Here is a 6,000-nt window from a genome sequence, read left to right as displayed (position 1 = left end):
GCAGCATATATGCAGCATACAGAACGGGCTCAGGGGTTTTCTGGGATTTTTTAAATTGACAGCCTATACTGAGGATAGGACAACAAAATCTGATCAGTGGGGTTCCATCACCAGGCAACCCACCAATCAGCTGTTTTCCAGAGCCAAAGCACTTTAAATACACAGACAGAAAGAGACCGTGCTGTACAGTGTGAATGACCTGATGGAATACTGCAGATCTGTTTGTATTTATTTCAACAGCAGCTGATCTGGAGTCACTCAGCACAGCCACTACACAAAGAATGGAACTCTGCTTCAAGCTCCATTCGAAATCTATTGCAGGCACCACAGTCAAAAGCTGATAGCAAAGTGGTGAGTACCAGCCAGGGAAGCAGCATTGTTGTCTTTCCATAGAAATGTACAGATCTCTGACAGGTTTTAATGACAGTAATGCCTTTAGTGAAAACACAAATTTAAGCACTAACTTTTTAAGTTATCCACTCCATTTTTACACTGTAGCACATGATCAGAATTAACATATGCAAGGCCTTGCATTATCTTTTGTGCAAAAACTAGAAGTCCATTTTTTTATTCACTTGTATGATAGGAATACCAAGAATGTTTTAGGATTAACTAGTGTAATTGCCCCTTCCTGTTCCCACATGGGATGCTGTAAGATACAGCAAGACTGAGTGGTGGTCATGTGATGAAGTGGAGAAGCATAAAGGAATCAGTAAGAACGTTAATGGCACTGCTATAATACAGCATGAACACTACTTCATGCACTGGTCAGGGGCTGGAGAACAGATATCTCTGCTATAAGGCTGAAGGTAGACAAAGGATGTACCATTGCCAATAGTTGATATGGACAGCTCCCCATTACTGAACTGTAGCCTCTGTCATGTCAAAGAATATGCCCGCAACATGAGTATTTCTGTCTTCCCATGCAACTTAGGCAAGACATCTCCCTTCATAGAAAACCTAAAGGGGTACTCAGGGGAACTAAACCCATAGCCCATCCTTTCCCTCTAATAAACCTATTTGTCTAAATATTATTCTTTAGTTCAGTCCGTAAGAAACAGAAAATATCGGCACTAACCAATTCAGCTTGGCAAATAATATCAAGCAACCAGAGAAGACAACAGGGGCCATTGGAGCCATGCATATCAGGCAGGATGGTTTACAGCAGTGGTTCTCAACCTTTTTCGCAACTGTACCTCCAAAGGGTGAAAGTATGTCCGCGGGTACCCATCGCACGCAAGAGTGTGCAAAACCTACGCGCGAGGGGTACCTGCAGACAAAATAAATAATAAAAGTACTTAATTTCATAATGGCGTGTGCTTACCTTTCTAATATGATACTTAATCCCCTTGTGCCAAAATTCCTACTCCCTCTGATCCCCTTTTGCCATAATGGCAAAAGGGAATCAGAGAGAGAGGTGAATAATGGCACAAGGAAATTAAGATGGGGGGATAATGATTACCCCCCTCCATATTATTCCCCTTTTGCCATTATTCCCCCCCCCCCCCCATTCAATCTTAATCCCCTTTTGCCATTATCACCCCCTCCATCTTAATCCCCATATGCCATTATCCCTCCCCACCTTCAATCCCCCTGGGCCAATACATGAGATACATACAATAACACCCTCCCTCCATCCCATATTGCGGTGTTGCACTTCGTTTAACATGCTTACCAGGTCTGTGTCTATCCTGTTCGGAGTCGGAAGGCCGCACTGACGGGTGATGTCCTTCCGTGCCGTGCAATGTCACAAGTAAGGCCCAGCAGCCACTGCAGCTCATGTAAAGCGGCCCTGGCTGCGGTACAATATAGTGAGCTGCCGCGGCAACTGCGTCCAATCCCCGCTCTGCGCTGACAAATATTGGCCAATACATGGCCGGTATTGGTCAGTGAATTTCTGTACCACTGCATAACCCTTGGCATACCACAGGTTGAGAACCCCTGGTTTAACCCCTTAACGACCACGGACATAAATGTACGTCCTGGTGTGGCGATACTTCACGCACCAGGAAGTACATTTAAGTCATGTGTATGACCGGCCGATACACATGGGGGACATAAAAACAAAAAGGGGACATAAAAAGTGTAAATAAAAAAGTAGAAAAATTTTAAAATAAGTTAAAAAAGTGAACAATCCCCTCCCCCCATAAAAATTGTACGCTTTTCCCATTTTACCCCCAAAAAGCGTAAACATTTTTTTTATAAACATATTTGGTATCACCGCATGCGTAAATGTCCAGATTATCAAAATATAATGTTAATGATCCTGTACGGTGAATGGCGTAAACGTAAAAAATAAAAAGTCCAAAAATACAGCTTTTTTGTCACATTTTATTCCCATAAAAATGAATAAAAAATTAACGTATTTATCGGAGTATAACACACACTGGTGTATAACACGCACCCCCATTTTAACAGGGAAATTGAAGTAAAAAAATACATACATGTAAGATAAATGACAGACTAAATGCCATATCCTCCCCCCAACTTTGATTTCCCCTGCACCTCAGTTTGGTCCCTCCCCAGTGTCACATCATTCCTCCCCTTTTATCAGCCCCTATGCCACATTTATACCCCTTACCCCCCCTCACCCTCTCATCATTCCCCCACTGACTTATCACTCCCCCATCTCATGATTCCCCCCCACTGTCTCGTCATCCCTCCCCCCCCCCACCTCATCATGCCCCCTCTGCCTCAACATCTCCATTCTCCCCCTGCTTTTTAATGTTTTTTTTTTCATTATCTTCCTTACCTAGCCGCACTCCGGCAGGCATGGTCAGGTGGCGGGTCTTCTGGGCTGCGCGGTCAATGAAGCAGGAGAGCGATTTCCTCTGCCGGCTCTGCTGCATAGCATCAGGTTTTCATTCAATGCTGCTGCCGCTGGTCACTATTCTAAGGTGGCCGTGGCCGGCTGCTGAAGTTAAACAAGCTGCAGGGAATGATGCAGGCAGGTGCAGGGAACGATGAGTGACGTCCCTGATGCTGTGCAGCAGAGCCGGCAGAGGACATCACTCTCCTGCTTCACTGACCATGCAGCCCGCAAGACCCGCCACCTGACCAGGCCTGCCAGAGTGCGGCTAGGTAAGGAAGATAAAAAATAAATAAATAAATAAATAAAAAGCAGGGGGAGAAGGGAGGCAAGGAAAATAAAAAGCAGAGCGGGAAGAAATCTGGAGCCGCCGCTGGTCACTTGTTTAAAGTGGCCGCGGCCGGGCTGCAAATCCTTAACAAGCAGCCACTCCTGCGGCCACTTTAAATCAGTGACCAGAAGATTTATTGGCGTATAACACGCAGGCAGGGTTTTTAGTCTTGAATTCAAGTTTTAAAAGTGCGTGTTATAGGACGATAAATACAGTATCTAAAAGTTTTATATATAAAAAGTACAGATGATGGTGTAAAAAATTAGCCCTCATACCGCCCTATATATGGAAAAATGAAAAAGTTATAAGTGGTCAAAATAAAGCGATTTTAGATTACTGATTTTGTACAAAAAGTTTTAGGTTTTTTTTTTTAAGCGGTACAAAAATATAAAAAAAAGTGTCTAGCCATGGGTATCATTTTAATCGTATTGATTCACAGAATAAAGAACACATGTCATTTTACCATAAATTGTACAGTCTGAAAAAAAAAAAATGTGCAAAATTGTGGTTTTCATTTAAATTTCCTCCATAAAAAAAATATTTTTTTGGGTTCGCCGTACATTTTATATGGTAAAATGAGAGGTTTCATTGCAAAGTACGATTGGTCACACAAAAAACAAGCCCTTATATGGGTCTGTAGATGGAAATATAAAAGAGTTATGGATTTTAGAATGCGAGGAGGAAAAAACGAAAATGCAAAAATAAAATTGGCCTGGTCCTTAACCCCTTAAGGACTCAGCCCATTTTGGCCTTAAGGACTCAGACAATTTAATTTTTAAGTTTTCATTTTTTCCTCCTCTCCTTCTAAAAATCATAACTCTTTTATATTTTCATCCACAGACTAGTATGAGGGCTTGTTTTTTGCGCGACCAGTTGTCCTTTGTAATGACATAACTCATTATATCATAAAATGTATGGCGCAACCAAAAAACACTATTTTTGTGGGGAAATTAAAACGAAAAACGCAATTTTGCTAATTTTGGAAGGTTTTGTTTTCACGCCGTACAATTTATGGTAAAAATGATGTGTGTTCTTTATTCTGAGGGTCCATACGATTAAAATGATACCCATTATTACATACTTTTATATTATTGTTGCGCTTAAAAAAAATCACAAACTTTTTAACCAAATTAGTACGTTTATAATCCCTTTATTTTGATGACCTATAACTTTTTTATTTTTCCGTATAAGCGGCGGTATGGGGGGCTCATTTTTTGCGCCATGATCTGTACTTTTTTTTGATACCACATTTGCATATATAAAACTTAATACATTTTTTATAATTTTTTTTTTTATAAAATGTATTAAAAAAGTAGGAATTTTGGACTTTTTTTTTTCGTTCACGCCGTTAACCGTACGGGATCATTAACATTTTATTTTAATAGTTCGGACATTTACACACGCGGCGATACCAAATATGTGTAAAAAAAAATTTTACGCTTTTTGGGGGTAAAATAGGAAAAAACGGACGTTTTACTTTTTTTATTGGGGGAGGGGATTTTTAACTTTTTTTTAAAGTTTACTTTTACATTTTTTTACATTTTTTTTTACACTTGAATAGTCCCCATAGGGGACTATTCATAGCAATACCATGATTGCTAATACTGATCTGTTCTATGTATAGGACATAGAACAGATCAGTGTTTTCGGTCATCTTCTGCTCTGGTCTGCTCGATCACAGACCAGAGCAGGAGACGCCGGGAGCCGCACGGAGGAAGGAGAGGGGACCTCCGTGCGGCGTTATGAATGATCGGATCCCCGCAGCAGCGCTGCGGGCGATCCTATCATTCATTCAAATCGCGCACTGCCGCAGATGCTGGGATCTGTATTGATCCCGGCACCTGAGGGGTTAATGGCGGACGCCCGCGAGATCGCTGGCGTCGGCCATTGCCGGCGGGTCCCTGGCTGTGATTAGCAGCCGGGATCAGCCGCGCATGACACGGGCATCGCTCCGATGCCCGCGGTTATGCTTAGGACGTAAATGTACGTCCTGGTGCGTTAAGTACCACCGCACCAGGACGTACATTTACGTCCTGCGTCCTTAAGGGGTTAAGGTGAAAATGGGTTTGGTCCTTAAGGGGTTAAAGTGAACATATCCAGGTAGTGTGGTAGCCTTTTTTAATATACAGGGTGGGCCATTTATATGGATACACCTTAATAAAATGAGAATGGTTGGTGATATTAACTTCCTGTTTGTGGCACATTAGTATATGTGAGGGAGGAAACTTTTCAAGATGGGTGGTGACCATGGCGGACATTTTTAACTTGGCCATTTTGAATCCAACTTTTGTTTTTTCAATAGGAAGAGGGTCATGTGACACAAACTTATTGGGGATTTCACAAGAAAAACAATGATGTGCTTGGTTTTAACGTAACTTTATTCTTTCATGAGTTATTTACAAATTTCTGACCACTTATAAAATGTGTTCAATGTGCTGCCCATTGTGTTGGATTGTCAATGCAACCCTCTTCTCCCACTCTTCACACACTGATAACACCACAGGAGAAATACCAGCACAGGCTTCCAGTAGCCGTAGTTTCAGGTGCTGCAGAATGGGCAAAACAAAAATTGGAACAGGACCCTCAGTTTACGCAGAAGATTTTGTTCAGTGATGAGGCAAACTTTTATGTGAATGGTGAAGCTAACAAACAAAACCAACGCTATTGGTCTGACACTAACCCACATTGGATAGATCCCTCCAAGACTGTTGGAACACAAAAATTGATGGTATGGTGTGGTATATGGGGTACAAAGATAGTGGGGCCATTCTTCATCAATGGAAACCTCAAGGCCACTGGATATGTGAAATTGCTACATGATGATGTGTTTCCCTTTTTATGCACTGAAGCTGGCACGTTC

At 41.8% G+C, this 6,000-nt stretch overlaps 1 protein-coding gene and 1 long non-coding RNA gene across 3 annotated transcripts in view; one reads left to right on the top strand and one right to left on the bottom strand.

The window, feature by feature from the left end:
• The window catches only part of CDKAL1 (CDK5 regulatory subunit associated protein 1 like 1), a 1,066,055-nt gene that overhangs the window by 939,200 nt on the left and 120,855 nt on the right, over positions 1-6,000 (bottom strand).
• The window catches only part of LOC130273857 (uncharacterized), a 33,896-nt gene continuing 27,949 nt past the window's right edge, over positions 54-6,000 (top strand). For both annotated transcript variants that reach the window (XR_008844144.1, XR_008844145.1), the window contains exon 1: positions 54-351. This is a non-coding gene — a long non-coding RNA (uncharacterized LOC130273857). The remainder of the gene's footprint in view (positions 352-6,000) is intronic.

The sequence above is a fragment of the Hyla sarda genome, chromosome 5, assembly GCF_029499605.1.
Source record: "Hyla sarda isolate aHylSar1 chromosome 5, aHylSar1.hap1, whole genome shotgun sequence".
Classification (NCBI taxonomy): domain Eukaryota; kingdom Metazoa; phylum Chordata; class Amphibia; order Anura; family Hylidae; genus Hyla; species Hyla sarda.
This window is presented reverse-complemented; position numbering and strand designations above follow the sequence as displayed.